The sequence below is a fragment of the Salvelinus namaycush genome, chromosome 17 (genome assembly GCF_016432855.1).
Source record: "Salvelinus namaycush isolate Seneca chromosome 17, SaNama_1.0, whole genome shotgun sequence".
NCBI classification, from domain to species: Eukaryota; Metazoa; Chordata; class Actinopteri; order Salmoniformes; family Salmonidae; genus Salvelinus; species Salvelinus namaycush.
This window is the reverse complement of record NC_052323.1, coordinates 27,501,821-27,526,187: the sequence shown is the minus strand read 5'-3', so window position 1 is coordinate 27,526,187 and position 24,367 is coordinate 27,501,821.

The window sequence follows — 24,367 nt, the reverse complement described above, 5'->3', positions numbered from 1 at the left end:
GGTATCTTATTATTATGTTAGTAGACTACAGGGGGAATGGATGGTATCTATATTATTATGTTAGTAGACTACAGGGGGAATGGATGGTATCTATATTATGTTAGTGGACTACAGGGGGAATGGATGGTATCTATATTATTATGTCAGTAGACTACAGGGGAATGGATGGTATCTATATTATGTCAGTAGACTACAGGGGGAATGGATGGTATCTATATTATGTTAGTAGACTACAGGGGAATGGATGGTATCTATATTATTATGTCAGTAGACCACAGGGGGAATGGAAGGTATCTATATTATTATGTCAGTAGACTACAGGGGAATGGATGGTATCTATATTATTATGTTAGTAGACTACAGGGGGAATGGATGGTATCTATATTATTATGTTAGTAGACTACAGGGGGAATGGATGGTATCTATATTATTATGTTAGTAGACTACAGGGGAATGGATGGTATCTATATTATTATGTTAGTGGACTACAGGGGGAATGGATGGTATCTATATTATGTCAGTAGACTACAGGGGGAATGGATGGTATCTATATTATTATGTTAGTAGACTACAGGGGAATGGATGGTATCTATATTATGTTAGTGTACTACAGGGGGAATGGATGGTATCTATATTATTATGTCAGTAGACTACAGGGGGAATGGATGGTATCTATATTATTATGTTAGTAGACTACAGGGGAATGGATGGCATCTATATTATTATGTTAGTAGACTACAGGGGGAATGGATGGTATCTATATTATTATGTTAGTGGACTACAGGGGGAATGGATGGTATCTATATTATTATGTTAGTGGACTACAGGGGAATGGATGGTATCTATATTATCATGTTAGTAGACTACAGGGGGAATGGATGGTATCTATATTATGTTAGTAGACTACAGGGGGAATGGATGGTATCTATATTATGTTAGTAGACTACAGGGGGAATGGATGGTATCTATATTATGTTAGTGGACTACAGGGGAATGGATGGTATCTATATTATGTTAGTGGACTACAGGGGAATGGATGGTATATATTATGTTAGTGGACTACAGGGGAATGGATGGTATCTATATTATTGTAGTAGATTACAGGGGGAATGGATGGTATCTATATATATGTTGTAGACTACAGGGGATGGTGGATCTATATTATTATGTTAGTAGACTACAGGGGAATGGATGGTATCTATATTATGTTAGTGGACTACAGGGCAATGGATGGTATCTATATTATGTTAGTAGATTACAGGGGGAATGGATGGTATCTATATTATTATGTTAGTAGACTACAGGGGGAATGGATGGTATCTATATTATTATGTCAGTAGACTACAGGGGGAATGGATGGTATCTATATTATTATGTTAGTGGACTACAGGGGAATGGATGGTATCTATATTATTATGTTAGTAGACTACAGGGGGAATGGATGGTATCTATATTATTATGTTAGTAGACTAAAGGGGAATGGATGGTATCTATATTATTATGTTAGTAGACTACAGGGGAATGGATGGTATCTATATTATGTTAGTGGACTACAGGGGAATGGATGGTATCTATATTATTATGTTAATGGACTACAGGGGAATGGATGGTATCTATATTATTATGTTAGTAGACTACAGGGGAATGGATGGTATCTATATTATTATGTTAGTAGACTACAGGGGGAATGGATGGTATCTATATTATTATGTTAGTAGACTACAGGGGGAATGGATGGTATCTATATTATGTTAGTGGACTACAGGGGGAATGGATGGTATCTATATTATTATGTTAGTGGACTACAGGGGGAATGGATGGTATCTATATTATGTTAGTAGACTACAGGGGAATGGATGGTATCTATATTATTATGTTAGTGGACTACAGGGGAATGGATGGTATCTATATTATTATGTTAGTAGACTACAGGGGGAATGGATGGTATCTAAATCATTATGTTAGTGGACTACAGGGGGAATGGATGGTATCTATATTATTATGTTAGTAGACTACAGGGGAATGGATGGTATCTATATTATTATGTTAGTAGACTACAGGGGAATGGATGGTATCTATATTATTATGTTAGTAGACTACAGGGGAATGGATGGTATCTATATTATTATGTTAGTAGACTACAGGGGAATGGATGGTATCTATATTATTATGTCAGTAGACTACAGGGGGAATTTATGGTATCTATATTATGTTAGTAGACTACAGGGGAATGGATGGTATCTATATTATGTTAGTAGACTACAGGGGGAATGGATGGTATCTATATTATTATGTCAGTAGACTAAAGGGGAATGGATGGTATCTATATTATGTTAGTAGACTACAGGGGGAATGGATGGTATCTATATTATTATGTTAGTAGACTACAGGGGGAATGGATGGTATCTATATTATTATGTTAGTGGACTACAGGGGAATGGATGGTATCTATATTATGTTAGTGGACTACAGGGGGAATGGATGGTATCTATATTATGTTAGTAGACTACAGGGGGATGGATGGTATCTATATTAGTTAGAGATAAGGGAGGATGGTACTATATTATGTTAGTAGACTACAGGGGGAATGGATGGTATCTATATTATTATGTTAGTAGACTACAGGGGAATGGATGGTATCTATATTATTATGTCAGTAGACTACCGGGGGAATGGATGGTATCTATATTATTATGTCAGTAGACTACAGGGGGAATGGATGGTATCTAATTATTATGTGTAGACTACAGGGGAATGGATGGTATCTATATTATTATGTTAGTAGACTACAGGGGGAATGGATGGTATCTATATTATTATGTTAGTAGACTACAGGGGAATGGATGGTATCTATATTATGTTAGTAGACTACAGGGGGAATGGATGGTATCTATATTATTATGTTAGTAGACTACAGGGGAATGGATGGTATCTATATTATTATGTCAGTAGACTACCGGGGGAATGATGTATCTATATTATGTTAGTAGACTACAGGGGGAATGGATGGTATCTATATTATGTTAGTAGACTACAGGGGAATGGATGGTATCTATATTATTATGTCAGTAGACTACAGGGGAATGGATGGTATCTATATTATATGTCAGTAGACTACAGGGGGAATGGATGGTATTCTTTATTATGTTAGTAGACTACAGGGGGAAGGATGGTATCTATATTATTATGTTAGTAGACTACAGGGGGAATGGATGGTATCTATATATTATGTTAGTAGACTACAGGGGAATGGATGGTATCTATATTATTATGTTAGTGGACTACAGGGGGAATGGATGGTATCTATATATGTCAGTAGACTACAGGGGGAATGATGGTATCTATATTATTATGTTAGTAGACTACAGGGGGAATGGATGGTATCTATATTATTTAGTGGTTACAGGGGGAATGGATGGTATCTATATTATTATGTCAGTAGAATACAGGGGGAATGGATGGTATCTATATTATTATGTTAGTAGACTACAGGGAATGGATGGCATCTATATTATTATGTTAGTAGCACTACAGGGGGAATGGATGGTATCTATATTATATGTTAGTGGACTACAGGGGGAATGGATGGTATCTATATTATTATGTTAGTGGACTACAGGGGGAATGGATAGTATCTATATTATGTTAGTAGACTACAGGGGGAATGGATGGTATCTATATTATGTTAGTAGACTACAGGGGGAATGGATGGTATCTATATTATGTTAGTAGATTACAGGGGAATGGATGGTATCTATATTATGTTAGTAGACTACAGGGGGATGGATGGTATCTATATTATTATGTCAGTAGACTACAAGGGAATGGATGGTATCTATATTATTATGTCAGTAGACTACAGGGGGAATGGATGGTATCTATATTATTATGTTAGTGGACTACAGGGGGAATGGATGGTATCTATATTATGTTAGTGGACTACAGGGGAATGGATGGTATCTATATTATGTTAGTGGACTACAGGGGAATGGATGGTATCTATATTATTATGTTAGTGGACTACAGGGGGAATGGATGGTATCTATATTATGTTAGTGTACTACAGGGGAATGGATGGTATCTATATTATTATGTTAGTGGACTACAGGGGAATGGATGGTATCTATATTATTATGTCAGTAGACTACAGGGGAATGGATGGTATCTGTATTATTATGTCAGTAGACTACAGGGGAATGGATGGTATCTATATTATGTTAGTGGACTACAGGGGAATGGATGGTATCTATATTATTATGTTAGTAGACTACAGGGGGAATGGATGGTATCTATATTATATGTTAGTGGACTACAGGGGAATGGATGGTATCTATATTATTATGTTAGTAGACTACAGGGGAATGGATGGTATCTATATTATTATGTTAGTGGACTACAGGGGAATGGATGGTATCTATATTATGTTAGTGGACTACAGGAGGAATGGATGTGAGAGTATGAGTCAAAGTGTCCATATCTGGAAGGCTATTAAGACACTCTTTTATGGGTTCCTCAGGATATGATGCCAGCGTTGTTCCAGAGTAGACAAACTGTTGTACAGTGTTCATTTAATACAAAGTCCTAATACGGCACCAACTATAGCGTGTCTACAAACCAAATATTTGACAATACATCTACAGTGTGCTTTTACATGCCACATCTCAGAATCTTTTGGTTATTTTAATACGATGCACACATCTAATGCCCGATTGATTATCTTGTGTGGGATGTTTGGGGTGTATACAAGTTGAATGCAAATATCAAAACAGGTTTGGTTTTTCTTCTTTACTTGTAATTAGATTTACTCTCATATACAGCACCTTCTGAAAGTATTTTTCCACATTTTGTTACAGCCTATTTCTAAAATTGATTAAATTGTTTTTTCCCCCTCATCAATCTACACACAATAATGACAAAGCAAAAACAGATTATATTTTTTGGCTAATTTATTAAAAATAAAAAACTGAAACATTACATTTACATAAGTATTCAGACCCTTTACTCAGAGCTTTGTTAAAGCACCTTTGGCAACGACTACATCCTCAACAGGACTAACAGTTTAGCCACTAGGAAAATCATACTATTCCTAATTGAATTCCTCAGCTAGGTGAATGTGAATACAGCCACAGTATGTGTGAGTGCATGGGTAATTAAATAGTAGCCTGTGAGTGACAGGGATGATTTGGCAATCTCTTCTCTATTGTACTCATATGTGAGCAGCCTACAGAGGTATGGATGCCAGAGTACGGTGTGCATTTTACAAGGTTATGGTATCTATATTAGGAAGAGTTTGTACGGTATCCATATTATTATATGAGCAGCCTACAGAGGTATACATTTTTTTAAACTGTTTTGATTTGTCATTATGGGGTATTGGGTGTATATTTTTTTATTTAATACATTTTAGAATGAGGCTGTAACAAAAAGTGGATAAAGTCATGGCGTCTGAAAATGTTTCCCAAGGCACAGTAATTCCACTACCCTGTTGGATGATAGCAATTCAAGCACTAATTACCATTTTCAAGTTAGCTGTCATCTGAAGTGCAATGAAAACGAGGATACTTCATTATTTAATCTCTCCCTTTCTCCCTCACCTCCCTCCCTGTGTGTGTGAATTACCCTCCACAATCCTTAGGAACGTCTTTGATTAGGGCTAGGGGTCATGCTAGCAGGACAACTTCCGGTGAAACTGGAGGGCACACAATTCAAATAAATAACCATAAATGTTATGGATTTTAAACATTTATGTACATATACGTGTCTTATATCGGCTGAAATCTTAAATTCGTGTTAATCTAACAGCACTGATTTACAGTAGCTATTACAGCGAAAGCCATGCGATTGTTTGAGGACGGCGTGCTCTTATTTATTTATTTTTTATTTTACCCACTTCTTATCCCCAAATTCGATCTTGTCTCATTGCTGCAACTCCCCAATGCGCTCGGGAGGTGAAGGTCAAGTCATGCGTCCTCCAAAACATGACCCGCCAAACCGCGCTTCTTAACACCCGCCCGCTTATCCCGGAAGCCAGCCACACCAATGTGTCAGAGGACTGACGTCAGATGTAAGCCTGCAGGCGCCCAGCCTTCCACAAGGAGTCGCTAGAGTGTGATGAGCCAAGTAAAGCCCTCCCACGACCAAACCCTCCCCTAACCCTAACAATGCTGGGCCAATTGTGACCCGCCCTATGGGACTCCCGATTACGGCCGGTTATGACACAGCCCAGGATCAATCCCGGGTCTGTATTGGCGCCTTAGAGCGCTGCACCACTCGGGAGGCCACGGAGCTTGTGTTTCTTAACCAGGCAAAGAGTAGCTAACTAGAAGGCTGGTGGTGATTGGTTAGCTACGGGGAAGCAAGACAGTCGCCTCTGCGATGTGTATAATCAGAGGCGGAGCTGGGGCGGAGCCTGACTGCTTGTCTGCCAACACTCATCGCTTGCCCCCCCGCAGCTCATCAGCTGATGTAGGCTGTGTGTGCCGGGTGTGGCACATACTTCCCACTGTTGAACAGAACTGCGCATCTGTGCTGCTAATATTAATTGTGCTTATCACTGAAAAGCACTCAATCTAAAATCTATTTTCCAGTCAACTTAAAATAGTCCGATTTTAGTCACAGAGATAATTTCTCATTGTTTTCTATTAGTTATCGTTTTTTTCTGTGTCTATTTAGTCATTTCTAGTCTCGTGAATTGCCTCAAAAAAATACTGTTTCACAAATATTTTTGTCACTATTTTTGTTGATTAAATTAACACTGGCCGGTGATGGATGAGAGAAAATGGCCCCTGTTTGGAACCATATGAATGCCACAGTTCAATGCCTCTCCAACAAGATTCATTACTGTCATTAAAACGGTGCTTTCTCACATTCTCCCACAAAAGTCACATTATGCAATTATCCCAGACAGGCAGAATACAAAGTCTACTATTGGCAGATGAAGTGGGCGGCTAGCCTTTATACAACTGCGTCCAAATCGGCAGACTATTCCCTGCATAGGACCCTATGGGCCTGCTTGATAGTAGTGCACTATGTCGGGAGGAGGGTGCCATTTGGGAAGCAGACTATGGCGTTCTATTTTTATCGTACGAGGACATCACCAGCTTGGATAATCAACCCCGACCAGATTGCGCTACAGAGAAACAAATTGCTTCATTTAACCATGAAAATGATGGAGCAAAAGGGATGACAAATAGATCGGGGTACATTTATCAAAGTTGTTTACTCCCTCAGACACAAATCACCCAGACTCCCAGTCTCTCCAGAACAGAATTCATTTGAAATATTGCTTGGTTATAGTTACAATTTATCACTGACATTTTACATTAAATGGTAGTCAAGATAGATTACATTTGTCAAGTATTACAACAGCGTTGTTTACAGACACAGTGTATTTTTCCCTCATTTATACAGAGGAGAGCAGTACATTAAGAAAAAGACCTCAGATACAGTATATCACTCTGAAATCATATTGATTTGCATTGTTGATTGGAAGCTGGGCGCTGATTGACCCTGTTAAATAAATGTAATACATTTACATTCAAATGTAAATGTTTTCTTTCAAACAAAATGTTTGTTTTCCATTTTTCATTAATGATTGATTGAGTGGCTCTAGCACGACATTCCCTCAGGCCCACATTGATGATTGATTGAGTGGCTCTAGCACGACATTCCCTCAGGCCCACATTGATGATTGATTGAGTGGCTCTAGCACGACATTCCCTCAGGCCCACATTGATGATTGATTGAGTGGCTCTAGCACGACATTCCCTCAGGCCCACATTGATGATTGATTGAGTGGCTCTAGCACGACATTCCCTCAGGCCCACATTGATGATTGATTGAGTGGCTCTAGCACGACATTCCCTCAGGCCCACATTGATGATTGATTGAGTGGCTCTAGCACGACATTCCCTCAGGCCCACATTGACATGAGGCAAACTCTTCTCTATACAGCTGCAATATGACCCGAAACTGAAAGGAAAGACAAATATGTAAGCATATGTTCTGCATATGTTCTAATGTTCTGATGTTCTAATGTTCTAATGTTCTGATGTTCTGATGTTCTGATGTTCTGATGTTCTGATGTTCTAATGTTCTGATGTTCTAATGCCTTGATGTCTCGATGTCCTGATGTTCTAATGGTCTAATGTTCTAATGTCTTGATGTCTTGATGTTCTGATGTCCTGATGTCCTAATGTTCTGGTGTTCTGATGTTCTAATGTTCTAATGTTCTGGTTTTCTAATGTCCTAATGCTCTGATGTTCCAATGTTCTGGTGTTCTAATGTTCTGAGGTTCTAATGTTCTGATGTTTAATGTTCTGATATTCTAATGTTCTAATGTTCTAATGCTCTGATGTTCTAATGTTCTGATGTTCTGATGTTCTAATGTTCTAATGTTCTGATGTTCTAATGTTCTGATGTTCTAATGTTCTGACGTTCTAATGTCTTGATGTCTTGATGTTCTAATGTTCTAATGTGCTGATGTTCTGATGTTCTAATGTTCTGGTGTTCTAATGTTCTGGTTTTCTAATGTTCTAATGTTCTGATGTTCTAATGTTCTGGTGTTCTAATGTTCTGATGTTTCATGTTCTGATGTTCTAATGTTCTAATGTTCTGGTGCTCTAATGTTCTGAGGTTCTAATGTTCTAATGTTCTGATGTTCTAATGTTGTAATGTTCTGATGTTTAATGTTCTGATTTTCTAATGTTCTAATGTTCTGATGTTTAATGTTCTGATGTTCTAATGTTCTGATGTTTAATGTTCTGATGTTCTAATGTGTTGTGGAAAGGGGAGACAGTATAATTTTGCCCAGGGTAATTCACACTGCTTTGCTTTGTTTATTAACAGCTTTGTTGTGTGTGTGTTATTGCGTGTGTGTGGTATACAGACAGCTGTTCTGTGGAGTGCCTTCTGTAGTCCCCAAAAAATAATGACCCTTCTGAGTCACTGACTGAGGAGTTGGTGGCTTCACAAATATTCACCATCATTAACACACATCAAACCAATGATTTCACATGTAAGGAGTGTTTGTGTGTGGTGGTCTGAGGCCTCAAAACATTAAAGTTATATCATCTGTTAGATGCACCTTGTTTTGAGTGATGCTCCTGAAATCAAAGCCTTGTGTGTTTTTGTGATACTGCCATCTTTCCTCAACGTCAACGATGCTTTCAGATACTAAGTGGTCCTCTTGTTTTTACTAAGCTCTTATAAACCAGATACCAGAGGGACTGACCTGTGCGGTAGATGTAAGAGACCTGATGAGCATCAAGTTTTCAGCTTCATTTTATAGCCCATAGTTGTTGCATAGTTGTTGCATCACATTTCTGTGAACGCTGGCTTTGATCCAGGAAAAACCCAACCAACACATACCATTAAAAGAGATCAGATTCTACCTCAATCAATCAAGCAATCAATCAATCAATCAATCAATCAATCAATCAATCAATCAATCAATCAATCAATCAATCAATCAATCAATCAATCAATCAATCAATCAATCAATCAATCAATCAAATGTATTTATAAACCCCTTCTTACATCAGCTGATGTCACAAAGTGCTGTACAGAAACCCAGCCTAAAACCCCAAACAGCAAGCAATGCAGGTGTAGAAGCACGGTGGCTAAAATTCCCTAGAAAGGCCAAAACCTGGGAAGAAACCTAGAGAGGAACCAGGCTATGAGGGGTGGCCAGTCCTCTTCTGGCTGTGCCGGGTGGAGATTATAACAGAACATGACCAAGATGTTCAAATGTTCATAGATGACCAGCAGGGTCAGATAATAATAATCACAGTGGTTGTAGAGGGTGCAACAGGTCAGCATCTCCTCCCCATTAAGCTGTCGTCAATTGTCCCCCACTGCCGTATTCAGGCCGTATATCTCTGTAACTGATCAATCTCCTTCTTTATTTGTTCTGTCTTGGTAAATATTGAAAAACAGGAGTTTTTGAATGGCGCTATGTGGTGTTTAATGCAACGCTGTGTAGCAGATGGAGATAATAGTGTCATTTTGCAGTGGACTATACAGGGAATAGGGTGCCATTTGGGATGTATTATTTGTGTTTAATGGTGTTCATCACTGATAACCCTCACTGGAGAATAATCAGAGAGTACAGATTGATAGATAGGCAACACACTGTGAAACACTTCAAGAAAATGAACTCTGGTGTTAACAAAAAAAAAAATGTTGTGTAACGCCACTGGGTGGCAGTGTGCTGCTGATATGGAGGAGTGGCTAAAACAGCCAGAATTGAAAGCCTATCCACCTACGTTCATTATACACTTACATGAGTGGTGGCCTGTAGGAGCATTTACCCACTGTGCTGAACCGTTTGGAAAGGAATGGAAATCAGTGAGGAGCTTTGGCCACCCACAGACAGCTCACATACCAGGATGTGTCCAAATCACATTTCACATTACATTGCCTCTTCACTCCATCTTCTGCAAATACTATGTATAGTGGGCATTGAACTATACCTCCTTGTGTCACAGTAGTAAAGCTTATCTCAAATGAATACAATTTAGAAGGCTTTTATTCAGAATGTATATATCATAAACCTTGGAATATAAACATCCATCTCCTCACAGATATTATGTAAAAAAAGGTACCTTACATGAGCACTGACAAAAATACTCAAAGAATTGAGGTGCAAAACCCCCACAAAAAGCCTAAAATATATATATATATTTTAAACATTCCTTTAAAAAGAAGACTCAATTGTCATACATGAGTAAAAGTATTGATGCAGTAATAGAAAATGACTCATGTAAAAGTGAAAGTCACCCAGTAAAATACTACTTGAGTAAAAGTATTTGGTTTTACATTCACTTAAGTATCAAAAGTAAAAGTACAAGTTTAAACCATTTAAAATTCCTTATATTAAGCAAAGCAGACGGCACGATTTTCTTGTATTTTTTCATATACGGATAGCCAGCACTCAGACACTCAGACATCATGTACATACGAAGCATTTGTGTTTAGTGAGTCCACCAGATCAGAGGCAGTAGGGATGACCAGAGATGTTCTCTTGATAAGTGTGTGAATTGGACCATTTTCCTGTCAAAATGTAATGAGTACTTTTGAGTGTCAGGGACGTTGTATGGAGTAAAAAGTACATTATTTTTCATTAAGAATGTAGTGAAGTAAAATTAAAGTTTGCAAAACATATAAATAGTAAAATAAAGTACAGATACCCCCCAAAATGACTTAAGTAGTACTTTTAAGTATTTTTACTTAAGTACCTTACACCACTGTGACCCTCCCACTCTGTCTGCGGAAATCTTTCTCTTGCTCTTGTTTTCCTTTATAGGATGTCGGTGGGCGGAGCCGGGAGGGTCGTCAGCGAAATGGGACACACCTGGGCTCAGCTGTGTCCCTGGGATAAATACACATTATTTAATAAATATACGTTGTTACTTCTTCATCTCCGTGTTGTCTCCCTCTTTGTTATGGGCTATGAGCCGGTTCGTAATACGAGAGAGAGAGCGGGAGAGAGAGGGAGAGAGAGGGAGAGAGAGGGAGATAGAGAGAGAGAGAGACCTGCTACACAGCTAGATACAGACCCTTACAATACAGAGAGCTGCTACACAGCTAGCTACAGACCCTTATAATACAGAGAGAGACCTGCTACACAGCTAGCTACAGACTCTTATAATACAGAGAGACCTGCTACACAGCTAGCTACAGACCCTTATAATACAGAGAGAGACCTGCTACACAGCTAGCTACAGACCCTTATAATACAGAGAGAGACCTGCTACACAGCTAGCTACAGACCCTTATAATACAGAGAGAGACCTGCTACACAGCTAACTACAGACCCTTATAATACAGAGAGAGACCTGCTACACAGCTAGCTACAGACCCTTATAATACAGAGAGACCTGCCACACAGCTAGCTACAGACCCTTACAATACAGAGAGACCTGCTACACAGCTAGATACAGACCCTTACAATACAGAGAGAGAGAGATGCTACACAGCTAGATACAGACCCTTAGAGAGACCTGCTACACAGCTAGCTACAGACCCTTATAATACAGAGAGAGACCTGCTACACAGCTAACTACAGACTCTTATAATACAGAGAGAGACCTGCTACACAGCTAGCTACAGACTCTTATAATACAGAGAGACCTGCTACACAGCTAGCTACAGACCCTTATAATACAGAGAGAGACCTGCTACACAGCTAGCTACAGACCCTTACAATACAGAGAGATGCTACACAGCTAGATACAGACCCTTACAATACAGAGAGACCTGCTACACAGCTAGATACAGACCCTTACAATACAGAGAGAGAGAGATGCTACACAGCTAGATACAGACCCTTACAAAGACCTGCTACACAGCTAGATACAGACCCTTACAATACAGAGCGAGAGAGACCTGCTACACAGCTAGATACAGACCCTTACAATACAGAGAGATGCTACACAGCTAGATACAGACCCTTACAATACAGAGAGACCTGCTACACAGCTAGATACAGACCCTTACAATACAGAGAGCTGCTACACAGCTAGATACAGACCCTTACAATACAGAGAGATGCTACACAGCTAGATACAGACCCTTACAATACAGAGAGACCTGCTACACAGCTAGATACAGACCCTTACAATACAGAGAGAGAGAGATGCTACACAGCTAGATACAGACAATACAAAGAGCTGCTACGGGCTACGAGCCAGTTCGTAACAACTCTATGTACTGCATGTACACAATACAGACAGCTGAATTAGACGGATGAAAGTACCTTTTAAACATCTCCATCGGTTCTGTTTATTTCACTTGATGGAAGGTAATACTGTATGTATGGTGATGACTCTTCTATCCGTACATCTTACTAGTGTGTCTCATGGTTCACCACTGACATGACAACATGAACCATGGGGAATTCCTATTTCGGTGACATTGTCTTTAACAGCACGAGATTGAAGTTTCCCTCTTTCTGTCTGTTTTCAATCTAAGTATGAATTGCTGAATAACTGTAGTGTAAATGTTCAAGGACAATGATTACAACTGCAATCAAGGACAAAGAGGGTTCAATTACCCCAATCAAGCCTCATTTATTAAAAGTCTTCCTTTTAATTAGCGTACGCTGTCTGAGTTTAATCATGTTGAGACACAAAAGTTACAAGATAAATGTACTTTTCAAGAATCCTTTAGTAAACTTTTTCTGAGTCATCTCACTTATGATCTATGAAAATTATTATTTATATATTAGATTGCAGCCTGGTAGGTCACATCTCTAACAGCATGACTGATAGCTTACGTTATCAGATCTGCTGTGATGGATTCAAACCATCCCACCAGCCTTGTCTTCAGGCTCAGTTCACAGGAGAGGGGACATCTACAATCAGGGAGAGATGCTGTAATATGATATGGAGAAAGTGTGTGTGTGTGTGTGTGTGTGTGTGTGTGTGTGTGTGTGTGTGTGTGTGTGTGTGTGTGTGTGTGTGTGTGTGTGTGTGTGTGTGTGTGTGTGTGTGTGTGTGTGTGTGTGTGTAAGTACACCTGCCTGCCTGCCTGCCTGCGTATGTGTGTGACAGGGATTTTAACAGGGAGAGTGTTTCTCATTACCCAACATGGCTGTCATCAGTGCCAGTCAGAATACCATCGTTGAGGGTTAAAACCTGTTGAGGACAGAGGGCGCTGTTTTCACTTTGGGGGAAAATCGTGCCCAATTTAAACGGCCTCATACTCAATTCTTGCTCGTACAATATGCATATTATTATTACTGTTGGATAGAAAACACTCTCTAGTTTCTAAAACCGTTTGAATTATATCTGTGAGTAAAACAGAACTCATTTTGCAGCAAACTTCCTGACAGGAAGTGGAAAATCTGAAATCGATGCTCTGTTCTAGGGCCTGCCTATAAATGTCCTTCATATATATCAGTATACACGCACTTCATACGTCTTCCACTAGATGTCGACAGGCAGTGAGAGAAGAAATGGAGTGTATAACTTGATCTGGGGTCGAATAAAAGCTCTCGGCATGACGTGTCACCAGTTTCCTGTTTTCTGGAGAGCGCGTGAAGGGACCTGGTTTTGCCTTCTGAAAAGCTGTCGTTATAGACGACTAATATCTCCGGCTTTGATTTTATTTGATACATGTGACAATATCATCGTAAAGTATGTTTTTTCAATATAGTTTTATTAGATTATTGAAATTTATTCGGGACGTTAGGCGTGTTGCGTTGTGTGCCTTTGTTCAGGAAGGAGAGCTTCGCGCTACTTTGCTAGCTTTCCGTGCTAATTGACTGGAGAAGAGGACATTCTAAATCCAAACAACGATTGTTCTGGACAAAGGACCCCTTGTACAACATTCTGATGGAAGATCGTCAAAAGTAGGACCCATTTTATGATGCTATTTCATATATCTGTCGAACATGTGAAATAGTCGTTTGCGCCCAGATTTTGGGTACTCTCTCGCTATAACTAAGCTGTATGTCGTAATGAAGTTATTTTTAGAATTCTAACACGGCGATTGCATTAACCTGTTTGGGCTGCAGGGGCAGTATTGAGTAGCCGGATAAAAGTTGCCCATTTCAAACGGCCTCGTACTCAATTCTTGCTCGTACAATATGCATATTATTATTACTATTGGATAGAAAACACTCTCTAGTTTCTAAAACCGTTTGAATTATATCTGTGAGTAAAACAGAACTCATTTTGCAGCAAACTTCCTGACAGGAAGTGGAAAATCTGAAATCGATGCTCTCTTCTAGGGGCTGCCTATAAAGGTCCTTGATATTTATTAGATTACGTGCACTTCATACGTCTTCCACTAGATGTCGACAGGCAGTGAGAGAAGAAAATGAGTGTATAACTTGATCTGGGCTCGAATAAATGCTCTTTGTATGACGTGTCACCAGTTTCCTGTTTTCTGGAGAGCGCGCGAAGGGACCTGGTTTTGCCTTCTGTACAGCTGTCGTTATAGACGACTAATATCTCCGGCTTTGATTTTATTTGATACATGTGACAATATCATCGTAAAGTATGTTTTTTCAATATAGTTTCATTAGATTATTGAAATTTTTTCGGGACGTTAGGCGTGTTGCGTTGTCTGCGTATGTTCAGGAAGGAGAGCTTAGCGCCACTTTGCTAGCTTTCCGTGCTAATTGACTGGAGAAGAGGACATTCTAATTCCAAATGGAGAGACATGGAGAGATTCGCGCCACTTGGCAAGTGTGCTTGCTAAATCGAGAGGGAAAAAGGCCGTTCTAAATCCAAACAACGATTGTTCCCGACAAAGGACCCCTTGTACAACATTCTGATGGAAGATCAGCAAAAGTAGGACCCATTTTATGATGCTATTTCATATATCTGTCGAACATGTTGTACTAGTCGTTGGCGCCCAGCTTTTGGGTACTCTCTCGCTATACCTAAGCTGTATGTCGTAATGAAGTTGTTTTTAGAATTCTAACACGGCGATTGCATTAAGAACTAGTGTATCTATCATTTCCTATACAACATGTATTTTTTAGTTATGTTTATGAATAGTTATTTGGTCAGAATATGTGAGTGCCAGAAAAATATCCGGACGTTGTGGGAAAAAGATGCTACGTTAGCACAATGTATAACCACTGATTTCAGCTCTAAATATGCACATTTTCGAACAAAACATAAGTGTATGTATAACCTGATGTTATAGGACTGTCATCTGATGAAGCTTATCAAGGTTAGTCAAAAATTATATATCTTTTGCTGGTTTGTTACGATCGCTAACCTTTGCTGCTGGGGAATGGCTTGTGTTTCTGGCTATTGTGGTAAGCTAATATAATGCTATATTGTGTTTTCGCTGTAAAACACTTAAGAAATCGGAAATATTGGCTGGAATCACAAGATGCCTGTCTTTCATTTGCTGTACACCATGTATTTTTCAGAAATGTTTTATGATGAGTATTTAGGTATTTGACGTTGGTGTCTATAATTACTCTGGCTGCTTCGGTGCCATTTCTGACGGCAGCTGTGATGGTAGCTGCAATGTAAAACTGATTTATAGCTCAAATATGCACATTTTTCGAACAAAACATAGATTTATTGAATAACATGTTACAAGACTGTCATCTGATGAAGTTGTTTCTTGGTTAGTTTGGTTGGTTCTTGGTTAGTTAGGTTGGCTTTGTGCATGCTACCTGTGCTGTGAAAAATGTCTGTCCTTATTTGTATTTGGTGGTGAGCTAACATAAATATACGTGGTGTTTTCGCTGTAAAACATTTTAAAAATCGGACATGTTGGCTGGATTCACAAGATGTTTATCTTTCAAATGCTGTATTGGACTTGTTAATGTGTGAAAGTTAAATATTTATAAAAAATATATTTTGAATTTCGCGCCCTGCACTTGAAGTGGCTGTTGTCATATTGTGGCCGGCCTCGGGCTTGCAGCCAGAAGAAGTTAAGAACTAGTGTATCTATCATTTCCTATACAACATGTATTTTCTAGTAACGTTTATGAATAGTTATTTGGTCAGAATAGTTGAGTGTCATAAAAATATCCGCACATTCTGGGAAAAAGATGCTACGTTAGCACAATGTATAACCACTGATTTCAGCTCTAAATATGCACATTTTCGAACAAAACATAAGTGTATGTATAACCTGATGTTATAGGACTGTCATCTGATGAAGGTTTATGAAGGTTAGTGAAAATTAATATCTTTTGCTGGTTTATTCGCTATCGCTAACGTGCCTATTGCTATCGCTAACGTGCCTTGATGAATGAATGCGGTAGTGTGGTAGGCTATTGTAGTAAGCTAATATAATGCTATATTGTGTTTTCGCTGTAAAACACTTAAAAAATCTGAAATATTGGCTGGATTCACAAGATGTTTGTCTTTAATTTGCTGTACACCATCGATTTTTCAGAAATGTTTTATGATGAGTATTTAGGTATTTGACGTTGGTGTCTGTAATTACTCTGGCTGCTTCAGTGCTATTTCTGACGGTAGCTGTGATGGTAGCTGCAATGTAAAACTGATTTATACCTCAAATATGCACATTTTTCGAACAAAACATAGATTTATTGTATAACATGTTATAAGACTGTCATCTGATGAAGTTGTTTCTTGGTTAGTTTGGTTGGTTCTTGGTTAGTTAGGTTGGCTTTGTGCATGCTACCTGTGCTGTGAAAAATGTCTGTCCTTTTTTGTATTTGGTGGTGATCTAACATAAATATATGTGGTGTTTTCGCTGTAAAACATTTAAAAAATCGGACATGTTGACTGGATTCACAAGATGTGTATCTTTCATTTGCTGTATTGGACTTGTTAATGTGTGAAAGTTAAATATTTCTAAAAAATATCTTTTGAATTTCGCGCTCTACCTTTTCAGTGGAATGTGGGAGGAGTTCCGCTAGCGGAACCCCGGTGCCAGACAGGTTAAGGGCCAGTTAAGGTCAGTAAAGTTAGTTAAAACCTTTTATGGCTGCAGCCCGGTGTCGTTACACTTATGACAACAGCCAGCTCAAGTGCAGGGCGCGAAATTCAAAAGATATTTTTTTGAAATATTTAACTTTCACACATTAACAAGTCCAATACAGCAAATGAAAGGTACACATCTTGTGAATCATAGTTTACATTGCAGCTACAATCAGAAATTGCACCGAAAGCAGCCAGAATAATTATAGAGACCAACGTCAAATACCTAAATACTCATCATAAAACATTTCTGAAAAATACATAGTGTACAGCATATGAAAGACAAGCATCTTGTGAATCCAGCCAATATTTCCGATTTCTTAAGTGTTTTACAGCGAAAACACAATATAGCGTTATATTAGCTTACCACAATAGCCAGAAACACAAGCCATTTACCCGCAGCAAAAGTTAGCGATCGTAACAAACCAGCAAAAGATATATAATTTTTGACTAACCTTGATAAGCTTCATCAGATGACAGTCCTATAACATCAGGTTATACAATACACTTCTTTTTAGTTCGAAAATGTGCATATTTAGAGCTTAAATACGTGGTTATACATTGTGCTAACGTAGCATCTTTTTCCTAGAATGTCCGGATATTTTTATGACACTCACCTATTCTGACCAAATAACTATTCATATACTTTACTAAAAAATACATGTTGTATAGGAAATGATAGATACACTAGTTCTTAATGAAATCGCCGTGTTAGAATTCTAAAAATAACTTCATTACCACATCCAGCTTACGTTATAACGAGAGAGAGCCCAATATCTGGGCGCAAAATAATTGTCAACATATTCCGACAGATATATGAAATATCATCATAAAATGGGTCCTACTTTTGATGATCTTCCATCAGAATGTTGTACAAGGGTGTCCTTTGTCCAGAACAATCGTTGTTTGGTTTTAGAACGGCCTTCTTCCCTCTCGAATTAGCAAGCTAACTAGCCAAGTGGCGCGAAGCTCTCCATCTTCACCATACCCAGAGAACGCAAGACGCCTAAACTCCCGAAAATATTTCAATAATCTGATGAAACTATATTGAAAAAACATACTTTACGATGATATGATCACATTTATCAAATAAAATCAAAGCCGGAGATATAACACGTCTATAACGATTGCTTTTCAGAAGCCATTACCGGTGACCTCTATGCGCTTCCTGGACAGAGGAATTCTGGGGTCATGTCATTCCAAGAGCTCTCTTTTCACCATAGAAACACCTAGAAACCCCATTTCACCTCTCACAGCCTATGGGACATCTAGTGGAAGGCGTATGAAGTGCATGTATACTCATACATATCAAGCACATTTATAGGCAGGTCCTAGAACAGAGCATCGATTTCAGATTTTTCACTTTCTGACAGGAAGTTTGCTGCAAAAGGAGTTCTGTTTTACTCACAGATATAATTCAAACGGTTTTAGAAACTAGAGAGTGTTTTCTATCCAATAGTAATAATAATATGCATATTGTACGAGCAAGAATTGAGTACGAGGTCGTTTGAAATGGGCACTTTTTATCCGGCTACTCAATACTGCCCCTGCAGCCATAAGAAGTTTTAAGTAAGTACAGTATTGATAAGGGAGCTGTTTCCTTATAATAAACAATGTAGTTTCCACAAGTGCCTGAACGAGTTTGTGAAAGAGTATATGAAACACATTCCACATGCAGGTTCTCTCTGGCTTAGTTGCGCTTGCAACACCATGATAGTCGATTCCTTGGGACCACCCTTATGTAAAATGCACGCATGACTGTGAGACGATTTGGATAAAAGCATCTTCTAAATGGCGTATATTATTATATCATACAGTAAATTCGTTTAGTCAACAAGAATACAAGATGGCGATAACAGAATGACAAGAGCCCTAACTCCAGTGGATTAGAAGTCCAAGAGCTGTCCAGGCGTTATTACAATGGTGACGTTACGGCATGGCTAGGCATTATATTTCCATGGCAACTTCCAACCATCCACTAGGGGCATATGCAGGTGCCTGTTACCATCTAGTAGGCTCGCGGTGAGCTAGGGCAGGGGTGTTAGACTCATTTTGACCCGCGGCATTCAGTCTTCAACCAGGTCAAAAATTCCGAAACATTGTCCTCTATGCGTTGTTTTTGTAAGGGACGACGCTGGAGAAGAGAAGCAGCCACGGGGAGTTGACATTTAATCTGGAATGGACATGCAACAGGACAGGAACAGCGTCAGAACTGGGTAAAACAAACACAGACGACAATCAATGCAGCAGCGGGGAACAGAGCTGGGGAACTGACAAATATAGGGGAGGTAATAAACAGGTGATTGAGTCCAGGTGAGTCCAATATCGCTGATGCACGTGATGAGGGAAGGCAGTTGTCTGTAATGATGATGGCAGGAGTGTGTAATGCAGGGCAGCCTGACGCCCTCGAGCGCCGGGGGGAAGATTGGGAGCAGGCGTGACAGCACCCCCCCTCGGCCTGGCGGGCCGGCTGAGGCACTGGCCCTGGACAAGCCGGCTGGGCGTAAAATCCTGACGAATCAGCAAGAGGCGTGAAAGCCTGTCGATCCCGCTGAGGTGTGGGAGCTCGATGATCCGGCTGAGGTGTGGGAGCTCGATGATCCGGCTGAGGTGTGGGAGCTCGATGATCCGGCTGAGGCGTAGCAGCCTGACGAGCCGGCTTGGTGTAAAACCTGACGATTTGGCTGAGGCTTGACGTGGGATGGGCGCCTTCCGAGCCAACCTGGGGCAAGGAAACCTTTGGAGCCAGCTAGGGCATGGAAACCCGATGATCCAGCTAAGGCACCCCTGGTTCCATCGGCGGCAGCCCCCAGACCCGACGTCACCACCAACCGAACCTCCAGCACTCCCTGATGTTTTGTTTGATGGCTGCTGCATTCTGTAAGGTACGATGCTGGAGAAGAGAAGCAGGTACAGGGAGTTGACATTTAATTTGGAACAGACATGCAACAGGACAGGAACAGCGTCAGAACTGGGTAACACAAAGACAGACGACAATCAATGCAGCAGCGGGGAACAGAGCTGGGGAACTGACCAATATAAGGGAGGTAATAAACAGGTGATTGAGCCCAGGTGAGTCCAATATCGCTGATGCGCATGACGAGGGAAGGCAGGAGTGCGTAATGATGATGAAAGGAGTGCGTAATGCAGGGCAGCCTGGCGCCTTCGAGCGCCAGGGGGGGGGGGGAGCGGGAGCAGTCATGACAGCTTTTGGAATTTTTGATTCTCCCTGACTGTCTAGTGATTATTAGCGAGATGGACAGTCAATAAACTATATGAATATAGACCTAATATAATTTCTACACTTAGAAATTAGATTTGGTTTTAGAAATTTTAAGTATGTTGAGTTCGTTTCCCACCTCAAACCCCCTGCGGGACGGATTGGACCCCCTTCGGCATGTTTGACACCCCTGAGCTTGGTGGTGAGCCAATCACATAAGGTCTAATTGGAGCTGGAGTCCAGTCTATCAAGGTTACATTTTGTGATTACATACAGGTTTCCCCTTTAAAAATTAAAGTCACCTTAGTCAATGAGGCCATCAAATGAACAGTCCAATGTATTCTAATAAATCATTATAATTGGTAAATGTAATTTACGAGTTACGACCTTAATAGTCTGGTAAATTATTGAGTAGCTATTTTTTAGGTCCCGCTTTATTTGGATAGTCCTGATAGTCTGTCTGTAGATGCTCTACAGATGGTAATACCATCAACAAACTATCTGTTGATAAGCAACTGCTTGCTAAGGTTATGGTTAATGTTAGGGTTCAAATAAAGATTAGGGTTAGGATAAGGGTTAAGTTTAGTGTTAGGGTTAATAGTTATGTTACTGATCGCCTGTAGATAGTCTGTAGAGCACCTACAAATGGACTGTCCAAATAAAGCGTTCACTTTTTTTAAATGATCGTATAATGACCGTTGTTTATCCCATATGACACCCTATTGCTCATAAAGGGAACACAAATCTGAATGCAATACATTTGTTTTGCCTTCCTGACAGTAGGTATCTAAATAATTAACTAATTAACGTAATATGAATCTACAACATAGATGAGAGATCCATTATGTACAATATGTGTAAGACCTTCCAACCTTTCATTTATCCTGGGTTGGCATATGACCTTCCAACCTTTCATTTATCCTGGGTGGGCATATGTAAGCCGTATAGATTTCCAAATGAGAGGAAGGGCCAACCATTAGGTCTCCATACACTGTATCTCCTGTTTACTTGCATACACCTAACCAATCACATCTTGCTTAAACCTAACTAATCACATGTATTGCCTAAACCTAACCAATCACGTCTTGCCTAAACTTAACCAAACACATCCGTTTCTGCCCTGGAGGCAGAGCTGCCCATACTACAATCCTTTTCCTTCTTCGCTATGTGTAACCACATTAAGTCATCTGAATTCGGGCTAGAATTTGCTCAATTAAACATAGTTTCATTAAACATAGTTTGAGGCTAAGGTGTTTCAAGGACATCTGATGGCACTAAGCAAGAGGATGCCCCAGGCAAGGCCCTTTGATCTGTAGGTTTAGAGTAAGGCATATTGCCAATATTAATTTTTACAGCTAAGGGGACCACAAGTATACAGACACTATAAAACTGAACAGTCTCCCAACTGACTTCACACCTTTTTATATAATAGTTTTAACCTACCATTAGTCCAAGTTTGACCTCGCAGTATCTGTACTAGTAATTATATTTCTATAGTGATGTCATCAATACCCACCCAGTCTGTTAGTACAGTATCTGTTCTAGTAATTATATTTCTATAGTGATGTCATCAATACCCACCCAGTCTGTTAGTACAGTATCTGTTCTAGTAATTATATTTCTATAGTGATGTCATCAATACCGACCCAGTCTGTTAGTACAGTATCTGTTCTAGTAATTATATTTCTATAGTGATGTCATCAATACCGACCCAGTCTGTTAGTACAGTATCTGTTCTAGTAATTATATTTCTATAGTGATGTCATCAATACCCACCCAGTCTGTTAGTACAGTATCTGTTCTAGTAATTATATTTCTATAGTGATGTCATCAATACCCACCCAGTCTGTTAGTACAGTATCTGTTCTAGTAATTATATTTCTATAGTGATGTCATCAATACACACCCAGTCTGTTAGTACAGTATCTGTTATGTGGTTATTCATCTGAGAAGGATCAAGTGTGTGTCACAAATAGTGCACTACCCTATGTGCCATGGTTAAAAGAAGTGCACTGTAACTTTAAAGATAACAGTGTGTCATTTAGGAGTTGGGAGAACGTGAAGCAGAACAACCTTACAGATGATCACTCTGCTCAACAAACACACACACAACCACACATACGCACAAACACATACACACACGCACACACACATGCACATACGCACACACACACACGTATACACACACCAGTGGAGGCTGCTGATGGGAGGACGGCTCATAATAATCGCCGGATGAGAGTAAATGGAAGGGCATCAAACACATGGAAACCATGGAAACCAATGTGTGTGATGTATTTGATACCATTCCACTTATTCCACTATAGTCATCACCATGAGCCCGTCCTCCCCAATTAAGGTGCCACCAACCTCCTGTGACACACACACACACACGTACGCACACGTACGCACACACACACCAGCCAGGTCTCTCAAGATCCACTCCAGATACCCAGGATGTGGGGAGATGCCTTTAAAACCCGGCCACTGAAGGCAACGGGGAACGCTATTACCAGGAAGTAGGCTTGGATTTTGATAGGTCGTTGAGGTACGGGAGTGAAGGTTCAAGTGATAGGCAGTTATTTTTTTTATTTTTTTTAAACCTATCCCAAACCTGAAACCCTACCTTAACCATTCAGAATGAACGCCTAAACTTAACCAGCCAAGAGGCAAGAGGAGAAATTTGACGTTTGGAGCAACTTTGAAATTTGACGTTTGGAGAAGTGAAGAAACGTCGGAATCTGAAGTCAAATTGGTGAGATCTTATTGCACAAATGCACACACACACACACACACACACACACACACACACACACACACACACACACACACACACACACACACACACACACACACACACACACACACACACACACACAGAGGATCACTCCGCTCCTCAGCCTTCCTCTGAACACTAAATAGCCGCAGGGAAAGAGAGGAGGCACCCAATCAATTGTTTTTAATGAAAGCATTCAGTTCCAAACCACAGCAGACACTACCAAGGGAGAGAAATGTTACTGTCAAACAATGAACCTGGGACAAGGGAGAGAGAGATGACATATGGTAAGGAGAGCATGCCGGCCCTCCAGTAAGGGTTAGGATTAGGTTGTGTGTGTGTGTGTGTGTGTCCATTGCTGATGAATCCTCCGATGGTAAATTACTGATTTGCTGCCTGAGGTCAGCCTGAGGTCAGCCTGAGGTCAGCCTGTGTTTCATTCAGGCATTAATAAAGATATCACGTAGAACATGTGTGTGTGTGTGTGTGTTTCTGTCAGACTGAAAAACTAAAAGCATTTTTGCATACCCCTACCTTGATGTACTTTAGGAGAGTGACTTATCAGAGCGCTTTAGTGGGAGAAATGCAAATAGTGCAGCCCTCACTTGACAGACTTCCAGAAAGGCTGTGAGAGAGAGCACAGGGTTAGAGAGGAGGCTTCTGGGGAAAGGTGATTCATTATACTGTTTGTTTGTTCCTGGGCTCTCTCCCCCCCCCCCCTCTCTCTCTTTCTTTCCCTTTCTGTATACTTCTCTCTCTCTCTCACTCTCTCTCTCTCTCTCTCTCCCCCTCTCTCGCTCTCTCTCTCTCTCTCTCTCTCGCTCTCGCTCTCTCGCTCTCTCGCTCTCTCTTTCGTCCTTTTTCTGTTTACACCTCTCTCTCTCTTTTCTTTGTCTCTCTCTCTTTCTTCCCCTTTCTGTTTGCCTCTCTCTTTCAAATCAAATCAAA